The 19889-nt window shown below is 41.5% G+C and overlaps 1 protein-coding gene across 10 annotated transcripts in view; it reads left to right on the forward strand.

Annotated features, from left to right (window-relative positions):
• NDST2 (N-deacetylase and N-sulfotransferase 2) overlaps nucleotides 1–19889 on the forward strand; it is a 136875-nt gene that overhangs the window by 82533 nt on the left and 34453 nt on the right. For 8 of the 10 annotated variants that reach the window (XM_075025749.1, XM_075025743.1, XM_075025740.1 and 5 more), the window contains one exon: nucleotides 173–233. The exons of 1 other annotated variant lie outside the window; for it this stretch is intronic. The gene's annotated coding sequence lies outside the window, so the exon portion shown is untranslated. Of the gene's footprint in view, nucleotides 1–172; nucleotides 234–18559; nucleotides 18835–19889 lie in introns of those variants that run through there. One more of the 10 variants, XM_075025748.1, reaches the window with a different exon arrangement.

A 19889-nucleotide genomic window follows, 5' to 3' on the forward strand; every position in this document is an offset into this window, starting at 1 on the left:
TCGTTCTGTCCTCATGCCATGGCTAGTGTAATGTAATCATTACCTTGGTTCTGGAGAGCGAAGGTGCTCCTGCTAAGTAAATGTTTATGAACGCTGATGAAGGCTAACATTAGGGAAGAGACAGAGAAGCACTGTTTGAAGTCTTGTTTCTTTTTTATTTATTTTAAAACAGAACGTTGTTCCTGAGAGAAGCAGCTGATGAGTACTTTTCCTTCACCAGACTGTGATCAGAGGTAAGTGCAGAATCTTTTGCATTTTTATGGGCTGACACCTCCAGATTTGTATGGGGAAGAGCTTACTTAAGTCCGTTTGAGTGGTCTCATGTCAAAATAAGAGGCAAGGAATCAGATAGGAGGAGGAGGAGGCGGCTAGACTTGTATGCTGCAGTGTGAAGTTGCACTCCTTCCTCCCCTTAGAATGATTTGCAGAGGAGACAGTTCCATGTATCTTGTCTTCAGTTGCACAGTTGTCAGCACGAAGTGGCAGATGAGTTAATTTGGATCAGAATGGAATTTCTGATCCAGTTCCTGAGAGAGATAGGACCAGGTGGTTGCTTATTGCTAAATATTACTTTATTTAAATGGAGTTACTACTTCCATACCTTGTGGGCAAAATTGGGGGCAATATTAAGTATCCATTAACTCTGCCTTTGAAAAGAAATGGGAAGGATGTGGACTAAAAAGCTTTTAAAGTTTCAGATTTTGCATTTCACAGAATCTCTGACCTGTGCATAACAGCTGTAAGATCCCTTTGGGAATGACTATATTTACGTTGCTCCCAGCATAGTAGGACTGCATTCATGACTTATACCCACAGGGAATATCATAAATGTAATTAAAAATAGAAATATTTGGTTGGTCCAAATTCTGTGCTGAAGGAAAGGGCTTCTAATTTTTTTCCCTCAGTTCTGTCTGGATGAATAGAGAGGGAAGGTAATTCTTGTGGAGTTTATTTAGGACATATGTTTGAATACTGCACTTTAATGTAGCAGAAAAAGCACTGGTCCTGTCAAGGTGCCTGATGCAAAACTTGCAGAGATTCAGGCTCCTCTGACATTTATGGATTTCAGGTGCTGCAGTACTTGCAAAAAGGCTAATCCCATCTTAAGAGTGGAAGTTCCTACAGTCAGTGCATTAGAGGAGGGATGATGGGGTTAAGTCTTGCCTCCACTGAAAGGTTCCTAGATTCTTTGCTTGGAAAGAACAGATATGATTTGGGTTTGTGTGTGTGCTGGACAAGTCTGCTTGAAATACTTTTTCATGCCTGAAGAGTGTTCTCAGTTATACGGATATCTCAGATTGCTTTATACAAACAGACCATTATGGCTTCAGCTATGCAGAAAATCAGAGAGCAAAAAAGAGACGGTGGAACGGTCCATTCCTTATGCAAGTAGACTGGGTTTATAAAAAGGAAATTGCGGGAGCTAGTACTTAATGCTGAGTTCTAGTGTACAAAAATTCAGGTGGTGAGGAAAGGTGGACATGCTAAAATGAGGACTCTCCGAGCCCTACTCATGCTACAGCTCTAAACTTCCTCTGACTGTCAACTGGAAACTGAACTTTAACCTTAATTTTTCTGGAAAACCATAGATGAGTCTGATACTGTTGCCCAAATGAAAGATTTCTTCCAGGGCCAGTCTCCATGCAGCTCGCACTTTCTTTTGGCAGCCCCTTCCCAGCCCCATTCACACTGCAGCTCTGTGCTTTCTTCTCTCAACCATAACCCTGAGTTTCCTGGAGACACATAGACAAGGGTCCTCAGGCATTGGTCAGATAAAAGGATTTTGGAGGGTTGGAAAAGAGGTAGAACCTATCTAGCTGGTGTGCCCCTGTTTTGACAGCTCCTTCTTCTAGTGTGATTCAAATAGTAAATCTTCTCTCCTGTAAACTTTTTGTTGTCAATTTTGGAGGTGTAACTTTCAGAGACTAGTAAAGGAGCAAAAATAACTTGAAATGTGATAAAGGTTTTTCTACTTGCAATATATTGTTGTGAGGAGTAGAGTGGCAATCAAAGCCAGGCTACTTTTGCAAACACAAAAGAGTAGAAACAGAATACATTAAACAAATATTTGTGATGGAGTAGAATGAGTGTAATGGCTACGTTAGCATTCTGTCCAGTTTGAATAGTTGTGTAATTCCAGAGACACTTGGTCTAATATTCATACGAGAAATTGATAAATAATTATAAGTGAGAGAGTGAAAATATTAATATAATAATATATTCTACTAATGCCTATTTATGTGACATCATGGCTAGAACAGCAAAGGGAGAAGAATGTTTGATTTCAGGTACAGCCACAGTAAGTCACCACTGGACCTTTGATTTCATTGACATAAAGGCTAGGAAATGGGGAAAGATAGCAAAAATGTAGAAATGATAGCAGATGGAAAGGAGACCATGCAGTAGAATACATAGTCAGGTAGGCCATGCAGAACTCATTTCAATGTACATGAAAGTAGAGTGTTTGGAAACTGTAAGTTATAGTTACTAATTTAAAAGTGGACTTTGGGCTTTCCTGGTGCTAACCCATAATTAGTTCATCCTTGGCAATACTTACTTATTGGTTAATAATGTTTTAATGTTTCCTGCAATGAGATGCCTGTGCCAATAATATCCCACAGTTAAATTACAGAAAAACGAACAGAGCGAGCCACAAAATGCCTGCAGCTTACTTTTCTTGAAACCTTTATTTTCCTGTGAGATATCTCAACTCTTTTCAGTTGTAGCAGAAGTAGAGGGACAAATAACTCCTTTTCTCTTCCGTTATGTTTTATCTTTTTCTGGTTCCTAACTCTGTCTATTTTGTTCTGTCAGTTGGTTCTAATAAGGACTTGTCTACCAGGTGTTTCTTTGCAGTCACCAGTTCTTCATCTCCTTGCCTGGGGCCGGCTATAGTAACCAGTTCCTCTGAAACTGGTGGAATTGATCTAACCATATCAGTGAGGTCCTGTCATTGAAGCGTCTCCAGAAGTATGCTGGTTTACTAAAATGGTGTGTCTTCAGGACGTCATGCCACATTTACGCAACAGAGATGAATTCTAGTGCTTGGACAGGATTTGGTCTTAAACATTTTAATTAGCGTATTGGACTGAAGTTCAAGAGAACTGGGAAGTTAGTGGTGGATCTTTGCCGGTTATAATTCACATCATTTTTAAGGATTGGCTGTTGCTGAAGATGAGCCTGTTGAGTATTAAAGTTGAATGCAAAAATGAAATAACTGTCTCAGATTGTAGGCACTACTAAGTGTAAAGACTATGTAAGTCTAGCAACCTGCATAGCAACACCTACTAACCTCAATATCCTTTCCTCCATATAAGCTTACTTTATTCCCAAGTGGGCTTTGGAGATCTTCTGTGAGGTAAGAAATGTGAGCACAGCTAAACAGAGGCAAAAAATTAATTACAAAGCAGAAGGGCATGACTTAGAATGCTCTGGCATGGGCACGTTCCTCTCTTCTGAATCTATCATCTATTTGTCAATTGAATGGCTTAACTCTGGCCATTTTCACCCTTCTCACTGTGCATTTTAAATGAATACAATTTTATGGCTGGGGAATGCTGTGTTCAATACATCAAGAGCTTTTTTTTCTGCTTTAACATGGAAGAGGAAAAATAGCACATTACCATTAAGTTTTCTCTTGTAAATGCAAACACATGTTCTTCCTTTCTTTCACCTTCTTCCACAAAATGATTCATGGGCTTATATGTTACAAAACTCTGTTAGTCTCCGAGATTGTATTTACTGTATCTGGCATTAAAGCTGTTGCTCCAAGGCCCTTGCCAAACTGCCAAGGGCTGTACTAAAACCATGCTGAAAGGCTTGGAAATCAACTTAGGTTGTGATTATGGACAACTTGGAGGGCTTCCCAGAAATGACCTGTCCAGTCAACAGTTACAAGAGATGAATATTGTTTCCATTGATTTTTGAATCTATTCCTGCAACCACTATGCACCAGCCTCTTGTCAGGGCCCAGCAAGGGCCAGGAGCTGAGGCAAGCCAGGAGGCGAGGGTGGCCCCAGTGCAGGCAGTGCCCTCACCCATGGGGCGCAGTCCCACAGGGTCTGAGCATGACAGGCAGAGCCGGGTGCTAGTAACAGGGTCTGTTGACAGTCCCAGGCAAGATGGAGCAATGAGGCTCCATCCAGGAGTTTAAAAGACGGGGCTGGAGACAAAGCTACAGCATGGGTACAAAGTCCACCCAGGAGACAGGGCCAAAGACAGGACTGGCTGCAAGCTTCATTGTACATACAAGAGGTCTTTCCAGGAGACAAGCTACCTACAGCCTTAAGTCAATCTAGGAGACAGGGCCAGAGGCAGGGTTGCAGATGGGTACACCTACAGCAAAGTTCCTGCAAAGAGCAAAGGCCCAGGCCTGAGCTTAAATGGGGATGCTGGACCATAGGCAGAGGGCGTGGGTGGAGGTCCCACGTGAGACTGGTCTGTGCTGTTAAGGGCTCATGGTGCTCTCAGCGTCCTGACACCTCCAGCTCCTTAGTTGGACAGATGAAACGTTGCTTGCTCTATACGCTGTCATGTCTCACAAGTTTTAGTGATATAACTGGTAGCTACAAGAAAGCCGCTTTGTTTCACTGAAGAGGAAGAAAAGGGTTTTCCCACATATGCTTATTCTGGCCCCAGAAATTCTTGTCATCCCGCAGATAGGCACTTAATTCCCAACAGGGTGGATTGTGTCCTGGTGTAAGAGACAGAGGTATGTTTTTAGGAATGCAAACGTTTTATTGGTTTTTGTTTGGGGTTCCCCACCCACCCCCTTAATCCCAACATCAACTACATGTAGAACTTCTCAAGAACCACTCTTTTCTTTTTCAGTGGCAGGCCAAAAAAAAAGGATAATATGACATAGTTGTCTTCCACTGAATTTCAGGTAGGGTAGATTTCACCAGTGACAACATAAACATTCAAGCCAGCTAGAAATTTACCAAAATCTGTGCAAATAAAATGAGCTTATTGGAGCTGAACAGGTTTTACCTGCACAAGTCTGCAGGTTCATCTCCTTTCTCAGCCCCCATCCCTGCCTCAGTTCTGGCAGTGTTCACATGGTTTGTTATGCTAAGAAGTTTATTTGTAGTTTAATTGTAGGGTTTGATTGTAGTCTTCCTTGTGCTATGGAGTGGATGTCTGTTAACCTCAGTAAAAGGGAAAATTCAGGACAGGAAGCTGTTTCTCTGTTAATAGATACTGGCTGGGTTAAATGCATCCTTAAATCTTTTCCTATCCCTTCTGTGGCTGCTAAAGAGGATGAGAAGTTTTCCTTCCTCAGTTGGTGATCCCCAGAAAATCTGCTTTGTGTCCAAGTATCTTCTTGAGAAGAGCTAAGGTAATCTAGGTTCTTTATCAATATTTGGGTGAGGAAGGATGGAGGAGCTCAAATATAACTTTTTTCAGGTTAGTGCAGTACTAAAATACCTCAATAGTGACCGATCTTTCCTAGTATTTTCCCAGTGAAATTTACACGTAAACATGTTTGGTCTTCACTGGCTCCAGTGAGAGTTTCAAGATTTATGGGTCTGGCTACACCATATTCTGTGTGTTGTCTCTATCTGTAAAATGTGGTAAAGTGAATCAGTGAAACAGTGGGCAGAGCACTGGGGGACAAGATCGGTGCATAGAGGAGACTGGTGTGTGTGTGAGACTGAAGAACTGGGTGAGAAATTCTTGTTTGGCACATTCCTGTAAACCACGCTAGATTTGTTATGTGTTTCTGTCTGAAGGTTAAGAATTGTTTAGGGATAGCACTATTAATGCTATTGTGCCATGGTGGCTTACAAATAAGCCTTGATCAAGAAAATTTTTCAAAGAATGTAAACTAAACAAACATATGTCTTGCTATGTCTTGGTAGTTCAGAACCATTTAGGTCCCGTCTGTTTCTTAAGTGCAATCAGTGTAAATAGCATCCTAAACCTGAGGTATTTTGAAAAACGTGTAACAGAAAAGTATATGTCCTTTTGATGTGGCAGGTCGTGAAAAATGTGTTTTGCCTAGCCATTTAAAGTCATTGTAAAGGTCCAAGTAAACACCTTGTAGTATAGCCCAATGAATGAGAGATATCAGAGAGGATTGTCGAGTGTCTTTTGGAGTATGAAGCCAGGATTTCAATACAGGTCGGTTAGCAGATTTGCTTGGACAGTGAGATTTTGCTCATTTTTAATTTAACTTAAGATTGGTTTATTTACAAACTAAGGCCACTTACTTAAAACATATTTACCTTGAGACCATATATACCCTTTTAAGCTACTGATACAAAGCACAGCAAGAGGTTTCAGTCTAGCCAACGTCTTGGAAATTATGCCATTACACACTATGACCCTGGTAAGGAGGAAATACTGCAAATACTATTAATATTTCTGTAACAACCACCATTCTTACTTTGGGTATAGAGACTCTGAAAGGCCCCTCTCTCCAAATAGTTGGTTCTGGTTTTCAGATGGGTTTTCCAGATTATGAGTATTGGAAGTAGACGAAAGATACAGGCTGGTCCAGAAATGCTGCAGTGGGGACATGATTTCAGCCAGTGACAGAAGAGAGACTTTTTTCTGAGTCATGACTAGACATTTTGAGTTTGCTTTTGTTTTCCTGGGCATTACCATAACAAAAGTTACTTCTAGAATCTGTTTGAGTTCACAGATCTACAAAAAATGTCTAATAAAGATATTGACACCTTGACAGTGAATTAAAGCTACTGATGATTGGCTTGATTTTCTTGGTAACTATTCCTTGGACCCCTCAGAAATAGTCTGCTGATCTGGTGGAAAACCTCTGATCTGGTGTTGTATAATTCTGCAGCTGTGCCTCTGCTCTCACTACAATGATTAAAATACATTGAGTAGTGAATACAGAGATCATGTAATGGTAGTGTTAGAAAGGCCTTATTGTATATCATCGCCAGCACAGGGAATGTTATAGAGAGACCTACATGATTATCCCAGTCTTCGTGGCTGGGAAAGCTGTCTGGGAAGGGGAGGCTGTACTTAACAATGTGCAGCAGTAGAGGCTGTCTCTTAACTGGTAGCAACAACCAGCATTTCCCCCTTTATTTCCAGGGCTCTTTGGAGACAGTCACCACGAAAAGATACTGAGCAGAACTACAATTTGCATCATGCGAGGGTAGTTAGGACTGATGCTTTAGGAAAATGTCACTGAAATCTCACTGTAACTACCTGCTAGCACGAGGACACAGTTGATGTACTTGCCTCTTAAGTGACGCTTAACAGCAATTGAGCTAAATTTTTCTCTGCTTGCCATTGATCTGGGGGACAGCATGGAATAGTTCCGGGAGTTGGTGGGGAGTGGGAAAGTGCAGGAGGTTTGGGTAGGGAGCATGGAGGAGAGGAAATTTAGCCTTTGAGAGAGATACTGAAGTTGTGACTTTAGTCAGTGAGCAGAAGTTAATTGTCTTCATATACATGGAGCAGCAGTAATTCTTCTCTCTAACATTTCCGAAGTGAATAAATTTTAAAAGACTAAGACTGGAGAAAAATGTATCAAGGGTATGGTGAAAACTCATCATGAAGATCTTGGTTATTCTAAAAATCAGTGCTGTGTTGTGTGGAGTGAGGATTATCTGTCATCTTTGTGATTAGTGGAGTATCGAGAAATTTCCAACACCTGCTTTTTGCATACTGCAGCTTGAATGGAAAGGGTTTGTTTACTGGTATAGACAGGAGCTGGAAGCTAAAAATTTAAATGGTTTTTGGTTATGTATAAATGAAAATTTTTGTCAGCATCATCTATCTGCAGTTCACAAAGAGGCTTGCAAACTTGCAGTGCTGCATTGTAGCATGACATGTATGTGAGATTTTTTTGAACAAGGCAGAATAGAGACTTGTCTCTTCTGTTAGATGTGGAAACCACATTTTTCAAAGGTACTCAACATCCATTTAACTTTTATTCATTGATTAGGACAGCAGCACTGGTTTCATGCATGTAATCCTTATCCCTCAGCACCTCGTCTTTTATTCACCGCTTAGCAATAAATATCTTACTGTCTCTATGCTTTTCTTTCTGAAAGACTTCAGTGCTTTTTTCAGTTTTCGTATTAGATAAATGAATAAATAATTTGCTATGTTTTTGTAATGTACCTTCTAGGATTAAACAACACTGAGCAAATCATTGTGCCATTACAGGACAGAAAGAATACATAATAGTATGCCCATTCTGAATTAGTTTTATTGTTAATTCAAAAGGAAAATAATCTACTCATAATAAACAATTTAAAAATTTTTCTACCTTAGCTTCCGGGGCTTGTTCCTGTCCTGTTGGAGCAATGAGCCAGTAGAAAATACGTTTGGGACGGACCTTACTGCACTTACTGCAGCCAGCTGGTCAATGTAACTGTGACATTCTGCAAAAGCAGGTTAAGTCTTAGTAGGTAACCCCAAGAGCCTGATAATTGACCCTTGTTTCTGATTTTAGTTTTTAGCTTGTTATTGTCAGGATAACATTTTAAGGAGGTGCTTTGTCCGCTTTATAACAGATAGCACCTGAATCACTGAGATTCAGGCCCCTTTCAGAGTGGTCTCTAATACCCTGTAACATTCCATCGCATTAAGTTTTCACTGTCTTATTACAGAAGTGTTTGCTGTGCGCTGTCAGCTCCTGTTAAAATAACTCCTCTAGAGATGTGTGCTAGTGTGTCATCCTGTCTGAAAACCCTCTTCTCCCAAACCCTGACTGGGAAAGGATACAACTTTGAGCGTACCTAGGGCATTGCATCTTCAAAGAGCAGAGTATGCTGCTGTGGTCAGAAGTGCCTCCTTTCTGGCCAGCCTCTCCGCTCCTCTAGGACACTGTTTTCTAGTACATTTTAAAGTAGAGAGCCCCTCTTGTGCCAGTCTTCCAGGGGTATAAAAAGGGTTTAGCTCCCCCATCACCACTGCGACCAAACATGCTTAGATAGGGCCAGAACATATCTTAGATTTATGTATTTGTTCTTTTAACATGTTAATTTTTTTATTTGTGGTGCACAGGAAGGTGATTTTTCTGTGTCCCTTTGCAGATCTGTTCCAGCCTCCGGATTCCAATAATAGTGTCTGAGTATACTTAGCTGGTGTGCTGTTGGGTTGGCTTGCCCCCGCCCCCCGATAATGAGATCAGTTCACTGAGTGAAACTGCAAGCCACATTAGGGCAAGAGAAGCAATTTACTGCTGCTGAATACATTTTCTGAATGTAGTTTCCTTCAGCTTGTCAGTCTGGAGGCATCCATAAACCCGTGACAGCTTCAGAAGATGAACTCCAGCAGCAAACTGTCAGGGTGCCAGGCACTGCTGTCTGTGGGCTCCCTTCTCACCCCTTGCCTGCCTGCTTGCCCTCCCTCTGCCTGCCTGCCTCTCTCTTCTCTCTCTCCCCCTCTCCCTCCTCTTCCCTCCCGCTCCCTGCCTCTGTCTACCTTATTGATGTGGGTTTAGGTGCTGCTGTTCTCTGTGGCGGTACCTTTTTGGTTTCCTCCTTGATCCTCTTGCCACTGGAACAAAAGGAGAACTGGCTGCCTGTGGTGCAGCACCTGCCCCTGAAGCCTGGCGAGCAAAGGGGAGGGAAGCGGGTGCTCTGCATCCCTGGCTGCCTGTGCCGGCAGTGAGCTTGTTCAGTCACTTCACTAGAAATGCCTTTGAACTGTTGCCAGATCCCATTGTCAGCCGTGCAAATGGAGTTCAATGCCCTGCCATGATTAGATGCGCACTCTGTAAGAGGAGGAAGGAATGGAACTGTATCCCCACCCTGAAGGAGCATCTCAAATCTGCCCTGTGCCATGATAATCTGAGTACTGGACCATGCTTCTCTGCCTTCCTCTGCACACCACCTTCTTTACTTTTCTTTCATTGTTCCTGGAATTTCAGGGAGTGATATGGAAGCTTTTCAGAGAGGAGCTGCAAGGCAAGATAGTTTCTGGGGAGAAGAGGGCTGTACTTTTGGACTGTTTATGTGGGACTGTGCTTTGGCCACCACCCACCTGTAGCTGCAGTATGATATACCAGCTAGTGGTTAATAGTGCTTATGCTCAACAGCGATGTGCTCTTTTTTAGCATGAATTTATTTACATTTTTCCATTTGTCTGCACTTACAATTCCAGCATCCTTAGGTTCACAAAATGATCTGAGAGATTTTGGCAACACTGAGTGAAGGGAAGGCAGCTGCTGCTAATAATGGTTCAGCCATCTACCAACTGTGCAGCGCAGCTGCCCTTCTCCAGAAAGGCCAGCTCACTTTATATATGATTTTTGTGAAGAGCAGCTCTCAGGCTTTCTTGCTTTCCCTTTGGCTCCATGTCTTTCCTTGGGTTGCTGACTGTCAGACTGCTTTTGAGAGAGTAACTTCACTCGAGGATTTCGCTTTTAAAGGTAGGAATTTCAGTCTTTGTGCTTATCTTTGCTATTCCTCATCTAGTTGTTACCTAGATTGTTACAAGAAAACAGTGTTTTCTTTCATGCCTTGTTATTTGACTGCTTGTTAACCAGTCATCTGCAATGACAGTGCTTTGAGAGGAGCATGGAGGAGCTGCTCTTCAGTGACTGCATTAGGCAGTGCAGTAAGTGGAGTTGGCAGGGCTTGTATCTGGCACTGATGTGCCTGCAACATTCCTTGCTCATTAAGCTCTTTGTTAGTTCCTTCTCCTCCTCCTCCCTCTGCTCTCCCTTTCCCTCCCTGAGAGGATGTCTCTGCATCTGACCTTGCTGCTGGGTTAAATTCAGGTTCTGAAATGTGCTGGAGGAGGATGAAATCTGGCCTTTGAGGAGCTGGTGGCTCACAAATGCACTTGAATAGTACAAGGAAGCTGGTTATAGTTGCTTGCCTTCACCTAGGCTACTGCTCATGCTGCACTATAAATAGATACTCCCTTGACCCTTCATAGTCGCTTTATGTCTTGGGTATCTGACTGGAAGATGAACAGATATCAGCAGTATTGGTAACTGATGAAATAATTGTGAACATTAGAGTCATTAGAGATAGAACATTTTAAAAATCAGATGATGTCTTGTATGTTCCCTGAGGACTAATGCAACCACATTTTCTAGTGGTTTGTCACACAGCAATCTAAATTCTCATTTGCATCTCAAGAGCAAAGCTAGTTGTGCTAAGTTAATATTTAGCATCTTGAAAGCTTAGAAGTGGAAATTTTTGTAGGTATTCTTTTTCCTTTCTCCACAAACTAGTAAAAGAAGACCCTTTGATTAACAATGTGTTTGATTTCCATTTTTTAGTTCCTTGGGAAATAAGATTCACTTGGAACACTGAGGATTTTCTGATCGTGAAGAAATTTCTTGATCCTCAAGCTGAGATGTAGCCACCATTCTCCTGGTCAAGGCACATTAAACAGAATTTTGGCCTTTAAATATGTTCTTTAATTAACTAGTCAAGTTCATGCTGATAGTACGGATGCTTCTGCAATGCAGCCAAACGCTGCAGATGTAGGAAGCAAGAGCTTGGCCTGGAGCACAGACCAGAAACTTCTCACAGGGCCTCTTCTCTTAAGGGTCTTTGTTTTTTCCTCTTACAGTAACGAATGTAGTCAGATGGTTAGGCTGCTTTGTAAGTAACTGTGTAGATGTAGCTCCTGCTGTCTAAAACCTTCCCTCTACAATGTGTCTATATGGAAGAGGAGATACAATTTTCAGTTCCGTTCTCTGCCCTCCCTCTTCACTCCCCAGCTTCAGCTCACAAAGGATGAGGAAGGGTGGTGGTCTCTGCCTAAGTGATGTCATATGTTTCAGGTTAGTTAAAATTACAGTGAAATTTTTTCCATATTGTATTAGGGTCTGGCCTTTCCATAGGCCATTCAATTCAAGAATCCCAAAGAGATAATGAAAAGGTGTATGTAGACAGGAGTGTTTAACCAACACAGAGCTGAAGAAACCTGTCAAAGGTTGGCCTGCTGCTAACTCCAGGATTCTAGGGTCTTACCTCACTGCTAGAATTGTCAGACAACCTCCTATGTGGCTCTTCTGCTTTGAAGATTTGAAAGAAATAACTAAAAAAATAGAAATGATCTTTCAATAAAAACGTTCTCCATTGTTTTAAACTATCTGGAAATGATGTCTCAGGTCTGTTTACCTTAAATGAAATACAATGAAAAGTTATTAACCCCACTGCTGTCCTTCATCATGAAAAAAACATTTTATGCATTCAGTAAAATGCTATAGCATGTCAGAGGCATGTTGTGAGTGGATGCAGCCATTTGCCTGAAACCACAATTAAGGTTTGGTTGCACAAGCTCCCGTTCAGCCTGGTGTTACAGCTTCAGTCTGTATAGATGTGTCTCTGTTGTCATACCTCATTCCACACACCTGGACCCTGCTCAAGTTTTCTACTAGCAGGATGAAGTGCCACCTGTAGCGCAGAGCTGGACTGGAGCAGGTACTTGAGTAGTTATCACTCTGTGGGGTGCCTGTTTTCTGATGCTTCATGATGGAGTCACCTAGTGCAGTAAAAGCACTTGGGTGTGTTTGAAAGCTGGGAACCTCATTTTAATCTCTGAAACACTCTAAAGAAGGTGATCGATTCAATAAGATTGTTTCAAGAGAGGCAATTGGTAGTGCTCATTTATAAAAAATGTTGCTGGAAAATAGGAGGGGAAAGAGGTTGAGAAGGAAACTCTGTGCGCTAAGACTGCTTGCACACATTAGGATGAGCCCAGGCATGAAGCGAAAGGAAAACTCGGGGCTCTTCATTATCTAATACTCCCTTAGGGCAATAACAAACTCACTATAGAGCCAGGAAGCCAGCCCCAGGGGCTGGCAGAGAGAGAACACACGTTGTTCTCAGAATATGGCTGGCACTGGAATCTTTCACTGCAAATTTGAAGCCATCTTTAATGCAAAATATTCCTCAAAGGGATTTGTTTTTGTTGCTTACCATTTCAAAAGCTGCTTTCAATCCAGTGTGATGCCTTCTTCCAAACAAAAGGTTGTAAAGTTAGGTATTGTACAACAAAGGAAGCACAATCTTGCTTTTTCATACCCCTATATATGAGCTGACGTTATGCAGAGACCCTCCTTTCTGGAGCTGAAAAAGACCAAATGGAGAAGTTCACCTCTCTCTGCTTTAGCATGTTGTAGCTTTTCAGCCTTTCTGTGGTGCTTAGTGGCCACTCCATATTGTGTGCTTCATTTCAGAGTAAGTAATCATTTTTATACTGAAAATTCAAGTGCAGAATGTATTTGTGTAAAGACCAAATGTTTTTCCTGGGGGTGGGGGGTGTGGGGAATGTGGGAGATCACGATGCAGACCTCCAGTGTCTCCCACTGATACTTGTACAGTTGTTCTGGTTTAAATTTCTCTAAGGAGTCGGGAATAGAAGTTAAGGTGTCTCTTCTGAGGTGGTAGGGTACTTAGAGGTTGGTTTCGTGGCATTGGTTCAGCCTGCACATGTTAAATTGGTTGATAGATGTTAGTCTGTTTAGGATTGTGAAGGAAAGTGGACCTCTCTCTAAAAAAGTAGAGGACTCAAATATCTCCTCTTATTTGTATTCCCAGCATTTGCAGGGTCCAAAGTGATTCTTCATATAAGCAATTTGACCTAAAATAAATTCACTCTCTTCCCCCTTCCCAATAAATTAAATGCCATTGCCAGTAGTTTAACCTCTGAGGTGGCCCTTGCTGAATGAGCGTGGTTCCCCTGTTTGATGGAAATAGCCGCAGTGAAGAGAAAGAAATGTATGGGAGCCCGGCAAATGCAGTGGAGGGGAAGAGAATTTTCACCCCTTCCATGGAGCTGTCAGCAAACCAAGCTGAGTTACAATCCTTCTGCTATTTGAGAATTGCTAGAGGATTTTTCACCTTCTGTCTGTCTCAAATCTCATTCTCTGGGGTGTTTGCAGTAGAGCAGTAAACAGTGGCAATCCCACCGTTATCGCTGTTTTGAAGTTTGTGTTTTACCCAGGTAACATCAGGATACCAATTCATTGATATGTTCACAAAGTGCTGTTGAGGCATCGGTGCTCAGCATCCTTGTGTAATGTGATTGTCATTTTACAGATGGCGTTCAGGAAATGGGTAACCGTATGAAGTTAAAAGTGAAATAAAGGACTGAACTCAGGCTTACTCTCAAATTCTCTAGCTTTTAGGATGATTGATGTCTAGCTCCCTCCCAGAGGGTATGTGAAGAGCTCTCACTGTCTCAAAGATGGTCTTTGAACCTATTTCTGATGCTTGTGGACCCGTGCACAGAGGGAAGTTGAAGATTTTAATATCCCCACCCTGTCTCATCTCCCATAATGCTGCTCTTCCTTCTGTAACTGTGCGAGAAGGAAGCCAAAAAGAGCACTGAAATTTCCCTGGCAGTTCCCAGCATTGGTCTGCTGAACATGGTGCCCTTGCTTGTGGCTCAGCTGTGGAATCTTCCTCTCTGAATGCTCTGGAAAATCAGTGTCTGGATGAGAGAACAAAATTGGATCCTCAGTTTACATGTGCAGGAATGAGTTAGAAAACAGTCACTCTGTCTTAACTCTGGAGGAACCGAATAAGGGTAGCATACGGCTTGATAACCCCTACACACACCCCTTGTCACTGCTTGCATAGAGTTACCTGTTGGCACTGCTGCCAAGGGACTGCCTCACTGAGCAGAGGGACATGGGGGATTGAAACAGAGAGCCACGTTGGTGGGTTTCCTGGAGCTGGAACGACCAATGCATTTGTCAAACTGGCAGCCCTGTGTAGCCAAGGAGGAGAAGGATGTGCAGGTCTGCTCTCTGGCCAGGGCAGGGGGGATACTGGTGAATTTGCACATTTACCTGTGTCCCCCTCAGCTGAGAGGGGAGTCAGGCAGCAAAGCCAAGCACCTGGCGAGCACAGAGGAGGCTGGGTTGCATCCAGCAGCAGGCAGCTGCCTCATGATGCTGCCTGGTCGTGTCAGATTGGCTGAGAAAAATACAGGCAGGCAAGGGGGAATATGGGCAAAAATAAGCATAAAAGGACTGGGGCAGGATTCTTGCTACAGGTACCAAGATGTCAGCAGGTCCTTTGATGCGGTTTCCGTTAACACTTGCAATCACAGATGTCCTGCAAGCCACTTAGCACTTCATGGGAGAGTGAGGACAAAGTCAAAGCATTTGAAATGATTGCAGAAACACTAACCCAGATTCATAATGAAGACTGAATTTTACAATTCAAGTAGAAGCTTTGTTTCTTTGTTGTGTAAGAAAACAGAGCATGTCTTCCAGAAAGCTGTAATCTTTATATTCCAGCTACCAAATAAATTCTGTGAGAGTTAAGTAGACCAAATAATTAGAGTTAAAATTAATTTGTGTATTTAACTTTAATGTCTAAAATTTTAAAAGATGTTTATCATTGTGTATTTTTTTTAGTAACATAATTATAGTTCTTCAAAGTTGCTGCATAGCTAAAAATTATTTAAATCTTGTGTTTTGGCTACAACGAAGAAGATAAGAAAATTCAGAGTTTGGATATCCAGACTGCTTTTGCTTTCCCCTTTGCAGCAATGTTGAGTATAAAAAGAAAAAAATCTTGTCTGGAAGTATAGTGTTAATCTAATCTGGGGCTACTAAAAAGCATTAATTATTTAGTTACTGTGTTACTGCAAAGTCGAGTTTAAATTACTTGAATGCTCTAAATGCAGTTGTTTCTCTCCAGTCACATCTGTGCACAAGATTTTAGTGTTAAGTGATCTGAAAACTATAAAGTATCTGTTACTTCGCTGAGATCAATTAGCACATTTGTACTTGAGATTTCAACATTAATGATGAAATTTCAGCATTTATAATGTTTTATTGTAAGTGTACTTTAATGTAGGTAATCTACACTGTCAGCTAGCTGATACCGCTTTTGTCTCTTTATGGGAAACAGTTTACAATTGAAAGGGCAGAAAGCACTGTAAGAATGTAGTTGAGGCAACTTTCCTGCCTAATGCAGTCCTTGCCTTCTTTTTCTCCCAAACGCTTCTCTTTGGACAAAGGGAAGGGATGAAGGCAGTTAGTACTGCAAACGTATTAGATTTTCACAACCGAACCAGCAGAGTGGCTTTAGTCAGGATATGGATGAAATAATGCTGTGGTGTGTCTGGAATATTGCAAGACATGGTGAATTTTAGGCTTCCAGACTGTATGAGCTCCTCCATCAGCATTAAATACATAAGCTGTAAGCATGCTAGTGTATTTCTGCTGGTACTTGTCTTTGAAGATGAGCTCTTAAGCCTTTTAGATTCTGCTTCTTTTGATTATTAAAGAACCTATGTTTTTTAAAAGTAGGCAAGCTAGACCTAATGTCTTGGGCAAATTCTGTCTTTAGGCACTATGTTTCTGCCTCCTTAAGCAATGTGAGCTGTCATTTTCTCCTACTCCCCTCTGACTCCCTGTGCAGTCCTCCCTTTATCTCTTCCTCCTACTCTCAGCTTTGCATTTTGTTTCATGCTGCCTCCTATTCCTGGAACAGTCTCCCAATCCCTGCTGCCAAATCCTCCCTCCCTCTCTCTGCTCTTGTGAACCTGTTTATTCCAGCAATCATTCCCGAGTTGTTTACTTGACTAATTGTCTCTCCGTATGCTTTCTATCCCGTATCTGTTGTTGTGGATCATATTTCTTAAAGTGAGAGAGTACTTATGGCAGGATAAAGGAGTGTATTTGCCACCGTTTTGTTGAGAATTGTTTGTGTTAACTCTTTATACAATGATTAGTAATAAATTCCCCTTCCCATTTTTGAGTGCAGGATTTTTCACTTAGTTCACTGTTTTCTGTATGCTATTAAAGAGCAGCCATGTTTTATCTTAAGGTAATTGCTGGGCTGTGGAAGATTAGTGTCTATATTACAGCAAGTGTTATCAGCTAGCCTGTCTGTAGAGGCAAAGTTCAGCTGTGTTTGTCAACTTTCATGAAATGGTGGTAGAAAACACAGGGCTCTGGGCAAATCTGGTGGTGCTCAGTAATATTACTGTCATTGCATAGCTTCACTGCAGTGGTAATTGTGGTGCTGTGGCTGTTATTTTCCTGACATGGACAAGCTCCCAGAGGCATGCATGGAGTTGTATCTGTTTACTGTTTATAAAGCATTTTTGCATCCTTGTTTGTGGAACAAGTCTTACCACAAAAACATTGCAGAAAAGCACAAGACCCACCATATTAGTAGAACTATGTGTTGGTAAGTCGTTATGTTGTTGTATGCAAGTGGTGGATCAAGTTACAGCGTTTTTTGCAATGCATTTCATAGGCTGAATACCTTCCGCCAGGCTAGACTGAGAAGTGAGTTCTCTTTCCTGCTGAACACCTCACCATACAAGCTGATGAACGTTTCTACTTGGAGAGAATTTCACTTTTCTGGCAATTCTGTTCGTTCCATTCCAACTGAGACAAGGCACTCTGATCATTGATTTTTTTAAAAAGTTATTGAGATTTTCTGTTTTCAGTTCAGTTATTTGAATCAAGCTGAAGATTTATTGAGAGAGAAAGAGAAACTCTGAAAACATTCATGTTGCTTTAGACTAAGTTTCATAATAAACAGCGTTCTGAATACTTCTGTTTTCTTAAGTCCCACTTCTGATAATATATGACCTTGTATCGTACTGCTATGTGTAAAACAGTAATAGTTTCATAATTGTTTAATCCTATGAATACTTATACAAGCTTGCAAAATGGCACACAAGACTAACCTCATTAATTTGGACTTGAAGGTTAAGCATATGTTTTTCCATTATCAGAAACTAATAGTGAACTTCAAAACTAAATTTCTTCATGGAAAAAACAATTTCTTACTTCAAAACATAAATAGCTTCTATGTTAATAATGGAAGATGAATCCAGTTTTCAGTAGCTGAATGCATTTTATTGGGGAATTTTACTACCTGTAAATTTGGGAAAAAAGTCTCCAAGATAGCTGAGTTAGTCTCCAAAACTCATAGTTGTGCACCTTAGAGTTTTCAGTACCCAGATCCTTTTTGTCTTCAGCTGCAGTCCTCAATGGAAACACATTTTGCTCAAAATCCTTGAGCTTTCCTGGCAAAACTTCAGTTTTATCAGAGAGTAGATTTGATTGCAAATATGGCAGCTTTTGTTCCTGAGTTTGTCTGTACTGTTAATTACGATGTTATTGAGGTCCTGGACTTACTTTTCATGAAGGAGTGTTTTAAAGATGCAGCTTCATAGTAGAAAAAAAATTCTACTTGTAATCAGTTTACTAATTAAAAATGTAAGAATGTAGCACCCACTTTAGCAATTAAGTCTATAAAATGGGAGGAAGACTAAGAACTAGTGGCATGTAAATACAGTACAGTTTAAAATGAATTAATACATTTGAGATGTATGTCTTTTCAAATAACAAGTTTTGTTGCTCTGTGTTGATTGTCTGAAAACAAGGTTTCTACAAGGGGGAACAAGGTAGTGTTGAAATTCTTGTTTAATAATGGTAGCGAGCATGGCATAGTATAAGCTGTGGTCTGGAAATAAGTGTGCATTGCCTGTGTTGCTCTGATTTTGTAAAAATTAAAAACACAGATGGTTTGAGAGAAAATTAAATAATTCCACCTACATTAAGACAGGGAAGTCTAACAATAGCCACAACTCTTTATCACTCTGTTTCTCTAGCAGACTCCATCCTGCTGTCACTTAGACATCCTTCATGCATTGAAAACTAACTAGTACGTGAACCTGCTGCAGAGTCCATCGAAGCCATAAGGACCCTAGTAGGCTGGAGTTGCCCTCACCCACCATGCATGGGGTCTCCATCCACCCTCCTCCTTCTCCGGCACAGACAGCATCCTCAACAACAGTACCTAAACAGGACAACTAGAGGGGGTCAGTGACAGCCACCAGGTTCAGCCTAGAGTCCAGCAATCACCAGATCAGTCCATAGTCATCAGGCAGGTCCAAAGTCAGGTAAGCAAGGCAGAGCATACTTGTAATTCAGGTCATGGCCTGAGCTCAGGTGCAGCTCACAGGTCAGTAGGTGAAGGCTGGTCAGGGCATTCAGAGGCTGTTGGCGTATGCAGGGCCCTGACAGTCTTCCTTACAGAGCCCCCCCTTGAGATCTATTTCTGCCATAATGCTTGTGAAAAAACAGATGATGATTTTCATTGCATGGGTGGCCATGAAGGCTTAGGATTTTGCATTTGTTCCTGTCTTGCAAAACCCAGGCTTCCAAACCACTGTCTCAGCCAGCCTGTGTAATCTCCGTAGACCTCAAGTCATGCCTTTTCCACCCATTCTGCTCTTCTTCCCTTTGCTTGTTTTTACTCATTTTGCCTTTGCTAGGCCAGATTTATAGCTTGCTTATATCACTTTTACCCCCTTTTTCTGAAGTTTCTGAATTTCTTGCAATAGCCAAGCAGCAAAAATGATAATATTTTGTTTTCTGAGTCCAGGAGACTTATTTATTTCAGTTGCACCAAGGTAATAGAGAACTGGATACTAGAAACTACAAAGGCTGGGAGATAAGCCATTAGCTTTACACTGGGTGGAGGTCTTGTAAGACCTCAGCTGAAGGCAGGCAGGAGGCAGCTGCTGTACACAGCTGGGGAACATGTTCTTTTACAAGCCCAGTGAACTCCGACTGTGTGAATCCTGGTGCAAATACATAAGAACAAGTAAGCACAAGAGCTCTCCTGAGGTTTTATGCTTTGGTAGAGCATACTTATGGCTTTCTTCTGGTGTCAGTTTGGTCAAACTTTCAGTGTAACAGTATCGAACCTGTTTCCTACTGTCCTATGTTCCTAGATAAAATAGATTGGAAAACAAGATTAGTTCCTATGTGTTACCAGACAGGAGGAGGCAATTGAATATAGAAAATCAGCTTCTTGCTAATTGTGGTAAAATTTTTAGAGTATAGCTCAAAGAAGAATGCTTAGGCTGCTTTCGTAGCAATTACAGATAAACTTTCATAATGTACATTTCTATACTAAGACACTTCAACTCTGAATGACAGTGAGTTGTCT

Source organism: Buteo buteo, chromosome 4, assembly GCF_964188355.1.
Source record: "Buteo buteo chromosome 4, bButBut1.hap1.1, whole genome shotgun sequence".
NCBI classification, from domain to species: domain Eukaryota; kingdom Metazoa; phylum Chordata; class Aves; order Accipitriformes; family Accipitridae; genus Buteo; species Buteo buteo.